We start from the raw sequence: 21247 nt of genomic DNA on the forward strand, positions 1-21247 counted from the left end.
TCAGTCAAAAACAGGTACCCGCTCCCCCCTCCCCCCCAAAAGGTGCCAAATATGGCAGTGGGGGGGAGGAGGCAAACAATGGAGCTTCCACTTTTGGGTGGAACTCCGCTTTATTGTCACTTTCAGTGCCTTTACATGACCCTCTAACATTGCACGATACTCTATTTGAGTCTGGTGGAACCTCTCACTCTGCTGTTGGTCAAAAATAAATAGTTCTAGGGAAAGATTTAGAGTGTGGCAAATGTTACACACGTCATATGTCCATTGGTGGAGTGGGAGAAACCAAATTGGCATTGACATCTGCTGAACTTCTTTGTAAGTTGGCATCATTTGGTTTGGAGCTTGAGAATGCTGGAACAAGGTTGAGTACCTCAGCACTCACATTAGGTTGTTGTTCTGTAGAATGGCTTAAAGTGTTACTAAACCCTCAACAGTAACATCAGTCTTTATTTGCAGGATAGCATGCTTGTTATATTCACTTTGAAACCTAAGAGGTTAATCCTGTGCATTGTGTAAAAAGGCTGTTTGTTCCTGATTTCTCTGATCATCCCCTTCTTTCGGTGTCCCCCTCTTATCTCCTGATAAGACATATGGTGTGGAGACACTCTGCACAAGCTCTGTTTGGTGTGTATTTCTGGGGAGAGTGCATGTGATCAGCACAGGGCCAATCAGCACTGTCCAGACAGAAGTCAGGGGTTTTTATGCACCTAGAGCAGAAAGAAAACTCCTCCAGTAAGCTTCAACCAGTACTCAGCTGGTGACTGATAGAAGTCACACAACTGCTCTATCTGCTGATGATAAAAGGTATTTAGCAGTTTATGTTTACTAAAATAATTACATGTTCATGTTATGTGTACTGTAAGAGACCTGATATAGTGAATGCAGGGTCCTGGGTTTAGTAACACTGTAAGTTATCATTCTTTTGAGATGCAGTGAAGGGTATATCTGGAACATCTGCTGGTTCAGAATACAGTAGGACCTTAGGGGTTATCTACAGGAGAACAGACACAGATTAATTTAAATGTGTGCCATGTCCTCCCCTTCTTGAAAACTCACCCAAGGCCATGATTATTCCAGCGCTGTGCAAAGAAGCTCCATGTTCACCTCTAGGAAAATGTTGCCAAACCAGCATTGTATTCTGAAGGAGGGGGGAGTGCCTCCTGACAGTATACATTAGCGCAGCAGGGGAGATCCCAGCATCAACATTGGACATGAATACAGTTGTGCTCAAATGTTTGCATGTCCTGGTAGAAATCATGACATTTTGGCATTGATATTGAAAATATGACTGATCATGCCAAAAAACTGTATTTTATGTAAGGATAGTGATCATATGAAGCCATTTATTATCACATAGTTATGTGGCTCCTTTTTAAATCATAATGATAACAGAAATCACCCAAATGGCCCTGATCAAAAGTTTCCATACCCTGGAATGTTTGGCCTTGCTACAGACACACAAGGTGACACACACAGGTTAAACGGTGATTAAAGGTTAATTTCCCACATCTGTGGCATTTTAAATTGCGTGTGTAAATAGTCAATGAGTTTGTTAGTTCTCCCATGGATGCACTGAGCAGGCTAGATACTGAGCCATGGGGAACATAAAAGAACTATCAAAAGACCTGCTTAACAAGGTAATGGACCTTTTATGAAGACGGAAAAGGATATAAAAAGATATCTAAAGCCTTGAATTTGTCAGTCAGCACCGTTCATTCACTTATTAAGAAGTAGAACATTTGGAGATCTATTGATACCAAGCCAAGTTCACAATTGCCAGAAGAATTGTTTGTGACAAATAGAAAAACCCACAGGTAACCTGAGGAGAAATACAGGCTACTTTGGAAAAAGACTGTGTGGTGGTTTCAAGGAGCACAAAACGATGATACTTGAACAAAAAATGAGTGAGTTGTCAGAAAGAAACCTTTACTGCCCCAATTCTTCAAAAAAGCCCAGTTTCAATATGCCCGACAACACCTTGACATGCCTCACAGCTTCTGGCACACTGTGACAAGACAAGACCAAAATAGAGCTTTATTGGTCACAACCATAAGCACTATGTTTGGAGAGGGGTCAACAAGGTCTATATTGACACAAAAACCATCCCCACTGTGAAGCATGTCGATGACTCACTGATGGTTTGAGTGTCTGTGAGCTCTAAAGAGACATGTACCCCATACTCATTCACATGGGGGGCGGGATCTGGGGGCCCTCTTGTTAAAGAGAGCTTCCATATTCCGATAAGTCCCCCGCCCGCAGACCCCCACAACCACTGGCTACAGTTGTGGAGAAGAGGCCCTTGTCCCCATCAACATGGGGACAAGATGCTTTGGGTGGGAGCACCCCTGCCCCAAAGCACCCCCCCATGTTGAGGGCATGTGGCCTGGAATGGTTCAGGGGGGGAGGCACTTGCTCACCCCCCTTTCCTGACCTACCGGGCTGCATGCTCAGATAAAGGTCTGATATGGATTTTGGGGGGTCCCCCACATCATTTTAAAAAACATTTGGTGTGGGGGTTTCCTTCAACACCCATACCATACCTGAAGGACTAGGTATGGAGGGGGGACCTCACGTGTTTTTTTTTTTAAAAAGTAATTGCTTGACAAGGACAGCAATTTTTTATATACATTCAGCTATCAGTGGGGAACCCTCTGTGTTCTGTAGCTTTGCGATATCTTACCGCATACTCAGATGCGTTAAGATACTGCTTAGTGAACTGTCCCCTCTGTTCGAAGTTCACAGTCGAACTTTCGTTATGTTCGAATGTTCGACTGTGAACCGAACAGGGGGGTGTTTGGCCCATCACTACTATAAAAAACACAAATATAGGTTGAATTTGCTGTTCACATTAAGTTGGAGATGGAAATAAAAATGACATCTATTGCTTGCCATCAACACCAAGGTGTACACAGTCAAATGTGAAGTTTGTTTATTTTTTACAGGAGTAAATACCTTCACAATAATAATTTATGGCAATTACCTTTGGTTTTTCCCATTCTGAGGTGTTAGTTCCATTTGCTTTTTCAAGGATTAATATTTTGGGTTCCTAAGAATGAAAGAAAGTGCACACAATTATTTCAGCATGACGACATTCCTGCAGAAAAACAGTATACACATATCTGAAGCAAACTATTAACACTTAACACGAGAGAGCATTTAAAGTCATGTGGTTTAAGATTTGAAAGAAACTATCATGGCTTAACTCCAGAACATTCTTTCTTGTTCTCCTTTCTTGCTCCTGACTACATTTGGGATGTAGCACATATTGGACACAATATTATTAACAGTTAAATATTCACATATGCATATATAGGTAGGATTAGAAATACATACCTACATTTGGCCAGGAATTTTTTAGTGATATGGGTGACTTAGGTTCCGAGTTTTCTTTTAGTTTAAAAGGAAATAATAAAATGCCTACAAGGAGCAAGTAAACAATCTCAAGCACCTTTAATGACAATATAAAAAAACACTGTAAAATTCTAGAATTTGAATGTATGTTCACATTAACCACTTGCCCTCTGGAATGTTTTACCCCCTTCATGACCTGGCCATTTTTTGCTATTCAGCACTACACACTTTAACTGGCAATTGCTTAGTCATTCAACACTGTACGCAAAAAAAATATAGAGCTTTCTTGAAGTGGTATTTGATCACCAATGGGTTTTTTTTATTTTTTGCTATATAAACAAAAAAATACAGAACATTTTAGACAAAAAACAATATTTTCTACTTTCTGTTTGAAACATGTCCAATAAAATCAAATTTCTTATAATAATAATAATAATAACAACTTTAATTTATATAGCACCTTTAGAGGTAGCTTCTCAAAGCACTTTACAAAGAAAACACAAGAAATACGCAGGATAAAACAAAAGAAAAAAGGGACAATTACATGAAAGCTTGTCTTTATGATAGCATAGGACACACCCGAGCAATGTTTCTCAAGTGGAAAAAAGATGTTCTGACAACATTTTGTACATAAATGTAGGCCAAAATGTATTCTGCTACATGTCTTTGGTAAAAAAAAATCCCAGTAAGTGTACATTAATTGATTTGTGTAAAAGTCATAGCGTCTGCAACCTATGGTATATAAAGAGGGGTTAGACAAAAAAGTGGAAACACTACATGATTTTTAGGTGTGAAAGTGACAACATATTTTGCGTTGAAAGCGGAAGTGATGTAACCAGGGGCGGACTGATCATTTGGAAACTCAGACACTGCCCGAGGGCCCGGGCTCAGTAGGGGGCCCCATGAGATGCCCCTGGTACCTTTTTCATAGGCTTTTTTGAGTTTGGGCAAGGACACAGGGGCCCCATGATCCCCTATTGCCCGGGGGCCCCATGAGTTGTCAGTCCACCCCTAGATGTAACATTCTTTTGCTTCCGCTATGTAATGAGACACCTAGTTAGCAGGTGGGAAGCCTCACTTTCGTCATAAAGTGCATGCGCTGCTAGTAATACAGCGTCATGTCAGAGCTTACTGAGCTTCCAAGAGGGCAGATTGTTGGTGCCACTTAGCTGGTGCCTCTGTGACTAAAGTTGCTAATTTATTTGTCGTGTTGCGAGGTACAGTATCGAAGGTTATGACGGAACATACAGTTTCCAGGAAAATGTTGTCCGATAAGCATAAGCGCAGTCGACATGGTCAAGTGATCAAAAGACCTGAAATAAATAAATAAAAGAGACAAAAGACTTTGCGCAGAATTGTGACCCGGAATAAGAAAACAACTGCTGTAAAAGTGACTGCAGAGTTCAATCTCAGTCCTGTGAAGACTAAGATTGAGCTCTGGAGTCACTTTTGCAGCAGTTGGTAGGGTGATCAGGGATTTTTTTTTCTTTACACTTTGATTGCTGTTACAATGATGATCACTATAACAGCAACGTTTGAACTGTCATAAATGGGCTACATTCATGACAGCTGTGATTTTTATTGTGTGCTGTTATTGGCCCACATCTATCACAGGGTACGGGGTGCTGTAATTGGCCTAGGTACCATGTGATAGTTGTAGGCCAATCAAGCCATCACTCTATAGGAATCATAGCTCTTATGAATGAAATTAATTCATAACAGCTCGGATGTTTGGAGCTGGAAAAAACATATATAATATATTAGTTAGTGGTAAGATTAAGGCTAGGTTCAAATCTGGCATTTTGTGATCTTGCAGCGATTCTGTGTTTCCAAATCGCTTTGCAATAATGACAAAATGCACCATGCCTTATTGAGTGTCATTCATTTTCAGTGTGGTTTTGTCACGATTGACTTGTGATAAATCCCGCATCAATCACGGCAAACCGCAATGTGTGAAGCTTGCCCAAAAAGGAGCAGGAACTTCTTTTAGGTGACAAGCTTCGTACGTTGCTTGCTGTTTGCCACGATTGCCACACGATTTATTGGGTGACAATCGCAGCTAAACCACACTGTGTTTAGGTGCCACTGAAAATGCAAGGTACCCAAACTGGCGTGGTTTGTTTTGCAGTGCAATTTGGGATCATGGGCAGAATCGCTGTGAGATCACAAAACACCAGATGTAAACTTAGCCTAAAAAAAAAAAAAAAATTCTAATAAAGAAGTTAAAAATGTGGACAAAAATTGGAAAAGTAAAATGGTAAAAGTAGGGTGAAAATAAGCATGAGGTTTAGAGGATGGTATTGATATCTAATTCCTCATTGAGACCTCCTGGGGACAGAGTATCCAATATAAAAATCCAGTACGTTTCCTGTGAACAGAGTTTATTAAAGCGTTCAGACTCTGAGAGATATCTGGGAATGGATTCTAAAACCCAAACCCGTAGACCATCAGTGGATTTGTGATGAAATTCAAGGAAATGTCGGGGGACACTGTGTTTGTCTTTCCCTTCTTCTATAAGACGTCTATGCTCGCCAAATCTGGCACGAAGAGGCCTAATAGTTCATCCCACATATAAAAGGCCACAGGGGCAGGACAAACAGTATACTACATAGTCACATAGTCACACGCTCCAGCGTGCATTCCATCCGGCATTGAGGAGTACGTGCATGCCAGCCGGCTCCATAGCTGTCTCCCTCCAGCCACCACGCTGCTCCAGCGGGACGTGGACACAGTGGTACCGATGACAGCCGTTCCTATCTGGTGTTACACCGCAATACTATTACATACCTGTATTCTACCACTGAAATGTGAGTGTTCCCACCTTTGATTTACAATAAAGTGTTATGCTGCACTTAGAGGCGCTTCTTCTCTCATTATCACAGAGTCTGCTACAGTACTGTTGGAGCTTGCCCTTAGTGCCATACGGACCCCCCATTTAAAGTCACCCCAACCATCTTCACCCACTACCAGACTGTTCCGGGCTTGGTGCCAGTATCTGCGCTAATTATCATTTCTTCTTCTATGAACTTAGCCTAAGTGTACTTTTTGCTTATCCAGTTTGCCTATTCTATACCATATCAAACAACTGCACAGCAAATATGTTGGGGCATGTTTCCCAATTCCAAATAACCAGGGAAGAAGGACTGAACATTTACAAAGGGCATTTTTGTGCTAAGAAGCATGAACCATTTGTGCAACAAGCATTGCGGCCGTGGCATTTTAGCAAAAATAAAATTTTAAATTTTCGGAGACAAGAGGCCCTGTCATATAGGCTGTACATGGCCCAGTGATTTTTAACAGCAGCCCTGTTTATTCGCATGACTGCATAAACTATTTATCAGGTTAGAACCCACCAACTTACACTGAAAAGTATGAATTTCACATCTTGAATTAAATACCTATTTGTCCACTAGAGGGTAGTGTTGCTATTTAAATAGTGTTTTTCTGCCAAACATTGTACACAGAATACACAAGAAAATATATATTTTAAATTCCATTTATTTTGTTTTTACAGACCGAAATGTTTTCTGATCATAGCCTTGGGAATCTGAATGTTAGCTATGTGATATAAATTCTTCCATTACATAACCTTTTAACAGCCAAAAATCTCGACATCTTTAGAGGCTTGTCAAGCTTAATTAGCCAGCAAATTTTATTTGATCTTTCCAGACTGGGTCAGGTGTTTTCAAGTCACTGTTATCCCAATCTGCCCTCTATGAAAATTAATCACTCTCCAAGTCCTTGAAGTTTGACTTAAGTTAAAAAACGAATTCATTTTCCATTTATACTTAAAAGGTTATTTTCCACATTCTGCCCCCCCCCCACCACTGGATCATTTCTCAGTTTTCTCAATCTATGTTCGGTTTTCTATTTACGAGTATGATAGTTAGATAGATAGATAGATAGATAGATAGATAAACAGGTAGATAGATAAATCTGTAAGCCTTCCAACTACAGTCTAAGGGCTCTTTCAAACAAGTGGTACTGCTTACTGCCATATGAAAAGCAATCTGCTGTGAATTGCTTTTCAGAGAGCAGAATAGCAGTGGCTGGTAGGCATTCACAAGGTGCTACTGCTGCCTGTTTTAATTTTTTTTTTACTTTAGTTTTTAATTTGTCAAACAGCAGTTTCACATTGCGGGACATCATAGCAACTGTGAGCCAAGATCTCTGTGAGCCTCTTGAAATAAATGGGTGAACTTGATGGGCAGTACCACCTGTCAAACTCTGCAGCCTGATTTAAAATTGCCACAGCAGCAAAGCAAGGCATTGAAGCCATGGCATATGTACATCCCTGTTTTTGCCTGTAATGTTAAAAATCTGGTGGGTACAGCTCAGCAGCCTGCATTTACCACCCCCTAGCCACCTGTGTGAAAGAGTCCTAAGGATGGGCATACGCTAGTAGTTTGCAGAGTCCTGTATCTATGTTATATGCTGCCAATGAATGAATCTCCCTTCAGATTTGATGTGATATTTTATTTCTGGATATTGCTGAAATCAAGATTTTCTTACAACAGTGTGCAGCCCTCCACCTGTTTCATTGAAGTTTCCTTGGTTGTAATCTGGGCAAGTAAGGATTTTGAGTACAGGTAGTATGTGGACTGACCTGGAGCTGTGCTTATTTTTGCTTCACTTTTTTTTTGAGGTGAGGAAGGGCCACTGGAGTTCTGTTCATAGCTTCCTGAAAACTTCACAGCAGCCTGCCTCAGTAATCCTTTCAAGAGTCCTTCGCCCTGATGCAAGCAGTAGGCCGTTTTTTTTATACATATCAAAATGCTTTGGTGGGTGGATGTCAGTCTGTATGAGTGTTCATTCCTAGGCAGGCTGCATTTGCATGCTCACAGGTGATGCCAAGCCTCCATGATTGAAATAACTGTCTTTCAAAGAAGGTAATGAAAGTAGCAGACAAGGGACACTAAGACTGGCCATACATTATACAATTTTCATTTAGATTTACCAAAACCATATAATATGAGGTCAGACCTAAGCACTTTCAATTTGCATGCAATCAGGCAGGCCCTTACACTACAAAGTTGAAGGTAAATCTAAGGGAAATTGAATAAGAAAATTGTATAATGTATGGCCAGCTCTAGGCTAGGGAGGAAAAGGGTTAGATGATGCTGAATGTCCTCAGCCAGAAAATGAGAAAGCTACTAAGTAACATTGGAGTACGCACTTTCAGTACCCGAGAGCAGCCTGAAGAGGTATAGTAAACTAGAGTACTGATTAAAGGGGGGTGGACTCATGCGCTGCCAAAGATATAAAAACGAAGAAGCTGCTGACACCTAACTAGACTAGAATAGATGAAACATAAGTAGATATGGTGGTGTAGCGCTAATACTATGTGATAATTGACAAAAATAATTAAATAAAGAACTCGATATTAAATGGGTGAATACACAAATTGTATCAATAAATATATAGGTGTACAGTGGGGCACCTAATGTGTATCCCAAAAACATGCCATCAAGAATGAGACTAAATATAAGTGATAGGTGATTAAAGTGTGTGACAGAGGGTAGGCAGGACAAAACACACAGAGTAGATGGCAAACGCACGAAGCTTTATTGAGACAAAAAGATGACAGTCACTCAGTGGAGGGATTTGCAGGGAGGGTGACCTCGCCAGTAAAGGGTAGCAAGGAGGGGCTAAAGCACTTATAGTCCAGTACCGAGAGCAAGGAAAACGTCTCTGTAGCAGATTGTAATCCAACGGGGGGGTGGAGGGTCATCACTGGAACAGTTCAGGTAAAACAGGGAGAGTGCATATACTCACGGATCTGACAGGGTGCCTGGACTCCCAGGGATAGAAAGTAGGACACAGGTACCTGTTGGGGTCCGGAATATGCGGGCGGTCTCTCCTTTTAGGCTGAGGTCTCAGGCAGCGGGCAGACAATCTCTCCCCTGGACTGGGGTCTCCGGAAGCTAGTGGGCAATCTCCCCTGGACTGGGGTCTCCGGCAGCTGGTGGGCAATCTCCCCTGGAGGGGTTCTCAGGCAGCTGGTGGCAATCTCCCCTGGATGGGGTCTCAGGCAGCTGGTGGGCAATCTCCCCTGGACGGGGTATCAGGCAGCTGATGGGCAATCTCCCCCGGACTGGGGTCTCCGGAAGCTGGTGGGCAATATCCCCTGGGGTCTTAGGCAGTGGGCAGGCAATCCCCCTAGGCTGGGGTCTCAGGCAGGCTTAGATGCGGTCCCCTTCTTAGCTGGGGGTCTGGGCAGAGTCTGGCCATGAAGGTCCCACCACAGCTGGGCTCCTTCGGTGGCTGCGCAGTGGAGAGAATGACCGGAGCGCCCAGCATCAGCTTCTTAAGCTGATGCAGGACGCTCCCTGGTCATCTTGGCAACCGGGGTGGGCTGGAGCTGACGTGCCTTGTTGCCCGGCAATGAGGCACTCCCTCTAGACACAGGCCACACTTCTCGTGAGCCCGACCTTTGTCCAGTTCCCGTGCCCACGCTGCGGATGACAGGGCTGGGATGGCATCAGTGAGACCCCACAGCCCGGAACATCCCTGCAGGAGGTTCGCACCTCTCCACGGAGAGGTGTGAACCTCGCTACCTTCTCCTCTCCGGCCACGCCAGAGGAGGAGAAGATAGTGGCAGGGGTGATGAAAGCCGCACCTCTCGTCCATCTGCGGCAGGATGAGAGGTGGAGGGGGGGTCAATGGGCAACAGGGAGAAAACAGGCATGGAGACAGGGGACACAGTGAGGGGGGCCAGGATGACACTGGGCCCCCTGGGGACATCAAAAGGACCTGGTGCAGGAAATTATTTAATGCAATTTGGGGACATGTAGCAAGCTGGCAGGGAGGGGGAAACTACAGTAATTTAATTTAGCTATTTGGCAGAGTGACACGGAGGACATACAGTGATTGAATCTGGGGGACGTTTGGTACAGGGAATTAATAAGATGATTAAGCAAAATCAATAATTGGCAGGGCCCCTATACCATGACAAAGTGATACAAATATTAACCAAATATAAATACATGTGATCATAAATGAACAATATTCATAAATCATATAGCACAAAGTCACAAATGTATAACTGTCATGAATCAATCTTCGAGCGTGAAAATGAATACGTGCTCAAGTGAATCAGACCATCTGTCACCATCTAGCATGCATGCTTACCTCCAATCTTTGACCCTCAAGGAGTCATAAGGCATAACAAATCACCAGTATAGTTCCAGGTGGGATGAATCTCACTCTCTGGATGGACACAGGATCGGCTTCCACACAGCCCACGGTTAATCAACCATTGCAATGGTAAGGCACCTTTACAAAACTCCTCCACTCTCCCAGTGGCTCATAAACAGGGAATCAGAGAAAAAGCCAACATAGTGTAATAGAGTAAAGTTTATTATGCCATACACAAATGCCAAAAACCTACTCACACATTAAAATTGGGTCATTGTCCGACATGTTGCGTGGTGACGCGTTATCGTCACGTAACATGTTGGAGTAGAGCGTGGTGACTCAATTACACATGGACGACAGCCATCTTTGGACTCCCTATGCAAGCACCCTGACTGTGGGTTATACAGTTTATGCCTAGTGGGTCTATGACCTGATTTAGATATGTGCGTAGGTCTTTGGCATTTGTGTATGGTATAATAAACTTTACTCTATTACACTATGGTGGCTTTTTCTCTGATTCCCTGTTCATGAGCCATTGGGAGAGTGGAGGAATTTTGTAAAGGTGCCTTACCATTGTAATGGTTGATTAACCGTGGTCTGTGTGGAAGCTGATCCTGTGTCCATCCAGAGAGTGAGATTCATCCCACCTGGAACTATACTGGTGATTTGTTATGCCTTATGACTCCTTGAGGGTCAAAGATTGGAGGTAAGCGTGCACGTTAGATGGTGACAGATGATCTGATGCACTTGAGCACGTATTAATTTTCGCGCTCGAAGATTGATTCATCGCAGTTATACATTTGGGACTTTGTTTTATATGATTTATGAATATTGTTCATTTATAATCGAATGTATTTATATATGGTTAATATTTGTTTCACTTTAATCACCTATCACTTATATTTAGTCTCATTCTTGATGGCATGTTTTTGGGATACACATTAGGTGCACCACTGTACACCTATATATTTATTCATACAATTTGTGTATTCACCCATTTAATATCGAGTTCTTTATTTAATTATTTATGTCAATTATCACATAGTATTAGCGCTACACCACCATATCTACTTAGAGTACTGATTAAATACAAGTATCTGTCAAGCGATCTCTATGCCTGTCAGGATCTCGGCCCAGGACCTTTGTTGTGTCTAGCAGTATCTATTCTCACTATGCCTCCTAAGATGCTGGACTGTTCCCTATCTGATTCTATGGACAAGCTTACTTTGCATCTTGTTTCTGGTAAATTTCGAACTCTTTGCTCCAACCACAAACTTCCTGTTTGCGAAATTATGGTGCTCTTCTCCACTGCTGCAGCCAATATCTTGCTCCTTGAGCTCCAGCTGCTGTCCGTATCTTCTTTACCACTCATTACCGACTCTTGGCATGTTCATCAACTACACTTTTGCTTTATCCTAACCTGCAACCATTTGTTAATGATCTTTGGCCTAGTCACTGACTATGTTTCTGCTTGATCCGTACCTGCTACATCTGTTACCAACCCCAGCTTGTTCATCTCTTGGTTGGGTGAATCTAAGGACCATGACCTGGAGAGAAAACCAGGATCTCTGGTGAAGACCAGTAAATTCTTAGACCCCAGACATCAAGTGAGCCTGTGTTGCCTACAAGGGGACCTACTGGTGTATTTATCCTGCTGGTTTCTGCGGGAATCTTTCCCTTGCTGTAGCTACTGCCCTCTGAGCCTACCCCATTGACCGCGACATGATCCCTGATGAAGTCGTTTCTGATGTAATGCATTTTGAGCATCAATAGCTTGGAACCAGGCATGGTCAGTTGTGCCAAAGTTCCAAGTCTCACCAGGGCTGCGGTAATGTTCAACATCTCATATGCTGTCTTCCTTTGTACATTAGACTTTTAAGTGCTTTAGAGCTGTGTTAATAAATATTCATTACTGGTCTATGCTATCCAAAGGAAAAAAATAAAAGGATAGGATAGTGAAATTCTTACATATCCTTACTAAACGTGCGGTTTATTTTGTTCTGAATCTAAATTTTCATTATTCAGAGATTCAGATGTATCTGAATTTCTGAATTACGAAAGTAATGAATTTAAATGAATACAAAATAACAAAATGAAATTCGATTTGAAATAAAAATGAATTCAAAAACAAAATCGAATTCGAAAACAAATTCAAAATGTAAACATATTGCTGATTTCCTTCAAATACTGTGTGTATTAGAAGAGAGCTGTTTTCTGAAATTCAAAATTCGAAAAGAATAGAATAGAATAAAACAGAATAGAAAGTAAAAAAATATTAAAAATGTGAGAATATAATAGAAAAGAATACAATAGAAAATAAAAGAATATAAAAAAATAGAATAGACTAGATTAAAATAGAATAAAATAGAAAGAATATAGCCATCTTCCAAAGTTTTAATTTTGAATAGAATAGAACCAGCTATTCTTCACAATGAATTCAGATCAGAATCCATTGAAAAAATTTGAATCTAGTCGAAAATGAATACATGAAACAAAACGAATTTTGTTATGCAACAAAACACAATTAGTAACTTAATGAATCGATTCGAAACTAAACAATTTTTTTCATTTTGCCGATGTCTTCTTCCTGCTGGTACCAAATCCTTCAATTTGATACATCCTAACAAATTCCCTCCAGGCAAAAACTATTAGGACTTTAGAGGTACCAAAAGTAATTTGTATAAAAGTATCCAAAATGTTATTGTAACAATTAAAAACAGCCATTAAAACAATGTCCATCGCACATGTTGCTGAGATTACAATAGCATCCTTCATATATAGATGTCATCTATTATAAACATAATTACTTCCAGTATGGTTATAATCAACAAGATGAAAAAAAGATGAAGTCTCCACATTCACATTCAACGCGTTTTACAGGTCAGAGCCTGTTTCTTCAGGAAGAACAAGAAATGTTCTGATCTATCCGTAGCAGCATGTTAATTTATACAACCACCACTAAAAGAAAAAACAGAGAGGGCATCTTCAGAAATGAGCTGATCTAGATGTTGGGCCTTAATCCATAGAGAGAGAGAGGAGAAACTCGGCACCAAGATAGCGACCAGGTAGACAGCTGTATTTGAACTATGTCCCCAATCATCATCCTCCGCCTGAGAGATCAAAAATATCTTGAGAAGCCTCTCTTGTATTCCACTGATATAATTGGCAATACAAAGAATTGATTTCAATATAGTATGTGATGATGGCTTTTAATGTTTTTGAGCAATAATAGGAGAAAGGAGAGGCTTCTTCCTGGGACCTTAGACTGGATTAGAAAGGAAATGTGCGGTTGATACATCTGATGAAATCCATAAATGGTGAAAGTCTGAATTAAAGGGCAAATAGCACAGTGACCTATTTACTTATCAATTTATACAGGTGAGCAGATGGTGTGGCTAGTGATGGAACACTGGTGGTGAATTTTGGATATATATATAAAATATGCAGACACAAAATAGAAGATCTGGACACTTTTAATATGAAATGTATGTACCTGGACTATGCATGCATATGTTTAAACACATTTTAATTTGAATTTGATTGCGCATATATTATTTGGTTGAGGTGTATATTGTATTTGTGTTGATTGCTGGGCACAATATACACACTGCTACCACTATTATTAACCTCTTGGCGCCGGTGCCTCCTAGCCCTTTAAGAGTTTCAGAAGCCGAGAGGCGGGGTGGGGTTTTGGTGTCATGTGACCGCCGTGATTCGCCGTCACGGCGGTCACATGATCGGAAAAGGTCCTGATCGAAAGGGGAGATCGGGACCTTTCCGGAAGTAGTGGACACATGTGCTGGGAGTTCGCAGGGCGCGTGCTCTCAGCACATATGTATTTTATAATTGCACGCAAATATACGGCCGCTCAGTGTCAAGGCCCAGGCGTCGAGAAGCCGCATATTTGCGTACGATCGACGTCAAGCTTCTTTATGTAAAAAAGCTCAGGTTTAAATAATTAATTCATTTTTAGGCTTCTGCCAGTTAGATTCTGTGCCTGGTGTCAAACTGTAAGTATATTACTATTGGCATGGCTATAGAAGGACTGCAGGTGCAGCTAATGCAACACAGGGCAGTGGCTGTAGGAAGATGTAGAGTCACTGCTGCTTTATCAATGGTCCTAACAGTAAGTTACAGAAAGCCGGAATCATATAGAAGCCCCAGGAAGACAGCCATTCCAGAGGAAGACCAGGGAGGGGTTCAAGAGGGCATTGACTAGCCACAGGCATCCCACATTTCTTTAATTTTTACCAATTTCCACAGTGTAGGACACTTCTAGCGCAGGCCTCCTGCTCATCCTACATATAGCTGCAATAAGATCCCCCGTGATCTGGAACGGGGAAGATAAAATAACAGTTAGGCTCCATGTACACTTCAGCTCATTTACAGGCTTTTACAGGCAATGGAGTTTACAGTCGTTTTTTTTTAACGCAACAAACCTGCATTCAGGAGTAGATTTTATCAGTGTTTCAAATGCCAAATGCTTGTAAATGCTTGTAAACACGTGTAAACGCAGCTAACCGTGTTTATAAGCGTTTGCATTTGGAAATTTTTTTTAACTCCTCAATTTCCAGATGCTGTCCAGAGCCTTTTTTCATCATGAAAAATGCACTCAATGCATTTTCCCGGTACTCAAATGGACCTGGTACACCATACTTTGAAGTTTCGCATGAAATAAAATATGTTAGACACTGCTACAATAATTGAAAAAAGAAATGAGCTGGATTCAAACACCACAAAAAAAAAAAAAAGACAGCTAACCTCAACAAATACTGCTCTCTTTGCTTCTGCTCTCTTTATTTCTCTCAAAATGTCTGAAATAGTTAATTTTTTTACTGTTTTTCAGTGCATTCTGTGCATTTTGGAAGGTCTCCTGTGGTTATCTTTAACAAACGCTTCTAAACGCAAACACTCATAAATGCGCATAAACGCGTATGCAAACACAAATGTTTTTTAACCTATGTTTTCCAGCAGTCACTTTCCATTGTTCAGAAGTGTTTTCCAAACATCCCGTTTACATGGAGCCTCTAAAGTAAAAGACTTCTTCCAGCTCACTGATCTCTCATTAGCCTTGTACTCTGACAAACCTATACTTCTGTCAACTTTATTTCCTTAGCAGATGTTATGTGTTTTACCATGTGGTATTTCCATCATTTACATTAAAATATCTTATTGGTTAATTCACAAAAGGGATACCCATGTGTTATAAGAATACACTTTTCTTCACTTGTGGGGTGTGGTATATTTCAAAATTGGTAGCAGTATTTTTTACAACCCCAAGTGCAAAAAAGTCATGACTCTGTGTAAAATATACATAAAAATAGAATGCAGTGATTTGCAAATCTCACAAACCATCATTTTATTCACAATAGAAAATAGAAAACATATCAAATGTTTAAACTGAGAAAATGTACAATTTTAAGAAAAAAATAAAGTAATTTTGAAATTGATAGTGGGAACATGTCTCAAAAAAAGCTGGGACGGGGCAACAAAAAGCTAACAAAGTACAGCCCCAAACTCCATAAAAGTTGAGGCAGAGCTATGTTTACCACGGTGTAGCATCCCTTCTTCTTTTAACAATGCTTTGTAAATGTCTGGGAATGGGGGAGACCAGTTGCTGGAGTTTTTGGAAATGAATGTTATCCCATTCTTACCTGGACATATGCTGCTCTAGAACCTGTCCTGGATATATCTTTTAGCATTGATGGTGCCTTTCCAGATGTGCAAGCTGCCCATTCTATACGTAATAATGCACCCCTATACCATCAGAGATGCAGGCTTTTGGATCGATAACTGATAACAAGTTGAAAGGTTCCTCTTCTCTTTAGTCGGTGCCCATGGTTGCCAAAGAGAATGTCATATTGTGATTCGTCTGACCAGTGAACAGTTTTCCACTTTGCAACAGAACATTTATATGAGCTTTGGCCCAGAGAAGACAGTGGCGTTTCTGGATCATGTTCAGATGTGGCTTCTTTGCATGACAAAACTTTAACTTGCATTTTTGGATGGCTCGACAAACTGTGTTCACAGATTATTTTCAAGTTATTTTCGGAAGTATTCCTGAGCCCATGCAGCAATGTCCACTACAGTATCATGCCTGTTTTTTAATGAGTGCCAAAAGATCACAGGCATCCAGTATTGTGTTTAAGCCTTGTGCCTTTTACACAGAGATTTCTCTAGATTCTCTGAATCTTCTGATGATATTATTTACTCTAGATGATGATATATTTAAAGACTTTCAATTTTATGTTAAGTTATTGTGGCCCTGCTGTGCCAGATCACATACATGTATGTAGTCTGCCATATCTGGGTGGGGGGGGGGTGCCTGTGTGTGCTCCTGCCACCCCTTCTGTGCTGTCATTCACTAATGATTTATGGCCAGAACCTGCTGATCAGCTTAGCGAATGACAGTTCACAGGACTCTGAACGGAGAGCAGCGGTAGTAAAAGCAGCACATATTTCACACATTACACATGTTAGGCACACAATTAACCTTCTGATTGCCCCTAGATATTAACCCTTTCTCAGTCAATGTCATTTATACAGTGCCAGTGTATAGTCTCAGCACTGATCACTATATTATTGTCACTGAAGTATGTCACTTCTCAACCAGCATCAGTTAATGTCAGATTGCCCACTGCACTATCACAGTCCCACTATAAATCACTCATTACCACCAAGACTAGTATAAAAAAAAAAAGTCCAGTATATATTTACCATCCTTTGGAGACTCTATAACGTTTGCACAAACCAATTAATATACACATACTGAGATTTGTTTTTACCAAGGGCATGTAGCAGAATACATTTGGTTTACATTTTTGAAAAAAATAGATTTTTTTATTTTTTTTTTATTGGTTCTGTTTTATAACAGAAAATAGAAAATATAGGGGTTTGTTTTCAACATTTTTGGACTTTTTTCATTCATATAATTAAAAGTAAAAAAAAAAACCCAGTGGTTATAAAATACCACCAGAAGAAAACTCTATTTGTGAGAAACAAATTTGATAAATATAATTCGGGTACCGTGCAATTGCCACTTAAAGTAGCGCAGTGCCGAATGGCAGAAAATGCCCTAGTCGTGAAGGGGGTAAAATCTCCCAGAGCTGAAGTGATTATTCTGAAATTGTTCGACAATTTTTAGATGCAGCTTTTTAAAGATTGGTGAACCTGTGCACATCTTTAATTCTGAAACACTCTAAATCTCTAAAATACTGTTTATACCCAGTCGTGCTGCTGACCTGTTGCCAATTAACCTAATTAGTTGCAAAATATTATTTCAGCTCTTCCTTGTTAGTACCACTTATTTTTCATTGCCCTATCCCAGCTTTTTTTGAGACATGTTGCTGCCATCAGTTTCAAAATTGCCATGGTAAACATGGCCCTGTCCCAATTTTTTTGAAATTGAGGGTTGCACTTTGCTAGCTTTCTGTTGCCTTGTCCCAACTGTTTTGAGATGTGCTGCTGCCATTAATTTCAAAATTACCTACATTTTCCCTAAAATGGTACATTTTCTCGGTTTTAACATTTGAGGATGTTTTCTATTGTTAATACAATATTTGTTTATGAGATTTGCAAACCATTGCATTCTGTTTTTATGTATATTTTAGACAGTGTCCCAACTTTTTGGAATTGGGGTTGTACATGCTTTGCCAGAGAATTGTAAAAATTCATAAAACATATAGCATTGGCCATAGAACTATAAAATACCACTAGGCTCTGAGCGGTAATGATTGTAAGGTTCTATGAGACATCTATTGAGGAGAGGTGGAGATGTAATAGTTTTCCATGAGAAACAGAGGTTTTCATTGGTTAATTATTCATTTGATGTGATAAAAATGATTATCACACCAGTTAAATATTTATGGTAGTAAACTGAACATCTTGAGTACATTACAAAGAGATGAAACTAGAAATTTAGTTAATATAATGCCTCATGAACTCGGGCTTAGAAAATGCTGCTATTAAGGGCGCAATTTTTTTTATGTCCATAGACGCAGCTGCATGTTATTTACTGTGGCCATGCACATGTGGGCATTTATTCATGTATTTGTACACAGCGTTCGGGGAATTCAGGAAAAATGCCTGAAACCTGCATTTGGGGTGCAGGTTATTAGCATTTTATAAGTGCGTAAACACATCTAAACATACATATGCACTCAAATTGTTCCAATGACCAGAATAAATAAATATTCTTTTTTTTTTAATAGATTATATTTATTAGAAAAAATTTTAAATTTTTTCCATACAAATTAAAGACATAAAAATATATACAAATGACAACAAAAAAAGACACAACCTAAATAATAAATAGAGAACCCATACTCTCACAGCACAGATCCTATAAAAAAAATATTAAGAATAACTTCAAAAAGTACAGTTCAGTTATGGGGTTTCTAAATGCAAAAAATTTAACCAGCGTTTCCATATACAATCAAATTTAAACAAGAAAGTATATTTGCTTCTCATATACAATACTTTTATTCAAATCTTGGACCCAATCAGATATTGTATGTGGAGATGCCGAAACCCATTAAACGATGGTCATTCTTCAGGCAATAAAGCATGCTCTGGAAACCCACAGAAGTTTATACTCATCCAAACCAGAAGAATCAAGATGCCCAAAAATACATGTCAGTGGATCTATATTAAGAGAAGGACCTGTTACATTATTAATAATTTGGATAACTTCTGTCCAGTATAATTTAAGCTTAGGACACAGCAGATGAATCAGGTCTCACTGCCATTGACCATATCTTTTACAGCAAGAATCCTGCCATAGACCTATACTACAAAGAAAATGTAGAGTCAGATATACCTGATAGATAATAATCAGTTGTGTTAGCTGATACGAGGGGGAAGGAGACAAGAGGGATCCTTTGCAGAAACTGGTTCCAAACTTCATTAGGAAAATGACCTAGCTCTTGTTCCCATTTCTGTTACATGGAGCTGGATGTCTCAACAATAATTTAGATAACAGTTGCTAATAAATCTCTGAAATGAGGCTCTTCGAATCGGAGAGCCCAAAAATATCAAATAATGGAGTATCTGCAATTAAGAAGCTGAGAGAGCTGTTTTGGGCCTGAAAGGCATGTCTGATTTGCATATACTGATAGAAAGACCTTTTATCTAAAGAAAATTCTAACTGCAATTGCTGAAATGATTTGAAAAATGTATTTTCACATAGATAGGAAATTGTCAGAATGCCACTTCTGGCCCAATCCTGAAGCCCCCGCAACTTCCTAATTTCGGGAAGTAAGTCGTTAGAACATATAGGGGAAAACCTGGTATAGCCAATAATACCAAGTAACTCCTTCACAAATGTGTGTGGAGCTGTGATGGAAATTTTAGATATGCTGAAGACTTCAAGGTGTATAGTAGACATACCTCTTTAAACAACCCCTAATCAATTTGTTAGAGATGTTTGTGGAGGAGCAGCTTTCCCAACCATTTAAATGTTGTGAGTTTGTGCTGCCAAAAAGTACAACCATGGATTTGATATTGCCAGGCCTCCCATGTCCTTGGGGCATTGAAGTAGTTCTAGTCTAAGTGCTTTATTCTTCCAAGTAAAATCTTTAAAGATACCAGACAAAAATTGAAAAAATTTAAGGGGGATCCAACAAGGGAGTTATGCAATATATATAATAGTTGAGGCCTCCAGATCATCCTAATCAAATTGGTACGTCCCACCATAAAGATTGATAACTTAAACCAGGACGTAAGCTGCAACCTGAAACATGAAATCAACGGAACCAGGTTAAGGGTAATATAATCAATTATTTTAGGAAAAATCATAATACCCAGATAATTAAACTGAGAAGCAACCTTAGTGGGCGAATGGACCTGTTAAGGTTACTGGAAGGGGATCTAGAGGGAGAAGAGTAGACTTCTCCCAATTAATTTTTAATCCTGAATAACCTCCAAATTCAGTAATGAGAGACATAGCCTCTTGGTTGGAGGATTGTGTATTGGACAAGAAGAGGCGCATGTCTCCCGCATAGAGAGTGAGCTTCTACTCCTGGCCTCTACAAAACTCAATCATTCCAAACATGCCTGAAATGGTTCAATAGTGACCAAAAAAGAAAGGGTGACAAAGGGCACCTCACTGTAGCAAAAAAGGTGGAGAAAGACCATATGCATGATCCAAAGCTTGGGGCTTAGCATTTAAAAGACGAACCCAAGAACAGAAGCTCTTACCAAACCCAAATTTCTCAAGAACTGCCCAAATGTATTCACATTCTATGTTGTCAAAAGCATTAGAGTCATCAAGAGCAAGAAGGGCTTTATTCCCAGAGGAATCTGCAGGGCTGTGCACAATCACACATACTGTATATACATGATTAGCATTTCAGGGTAGGGGGCGCAGGTGTTTGCACACCACCCTACCGTCGCTGCCATTGGCGGGTCCTGGCCGGAGATTCTCCACCAGCACCCGATGATCACCGAGTAACACTGACGAGGGAAAGACCTGTGTGTAAATAACACAGGTCTCTGTCCTGCCAGCAAGAACATACTGCTGTGTATTTCTCTGCACAGCAGAAAAATACACAGCAGCATGTTTCCAAAGTAAAATACATACAGCACATGTTGTAAAACATAGCACAGCACACAGTTAACTCTTTGATTGCCTCAGATGTTATCCCCTTCCTGCCCAGTGTCATTAGTACAGTGTCAGTGCTTTTTATTAGCACTGACCACTGCATTAGTGTCACTCGGTATGTCAGTGGCAGTTAGTCAGTTCCTACCCAGTGTCAGAATG

This window comes from Staurois parvus, unplaced genomic scaffold (genome assembly GCF_062004578.1).
Source record: "Staurois parvus isolate SC_StPar_1 unplaced genomic scaffold, SC_StPar_1.0 ptg000401l, whole genome shotgun sequence".
NCBI classification, from domain to species: domain Eukaryota; kingdom Metazoa; phylum Chordata; class Amphibia; order Anura; family Ranidae; genus Staurois; species Staurois parvus.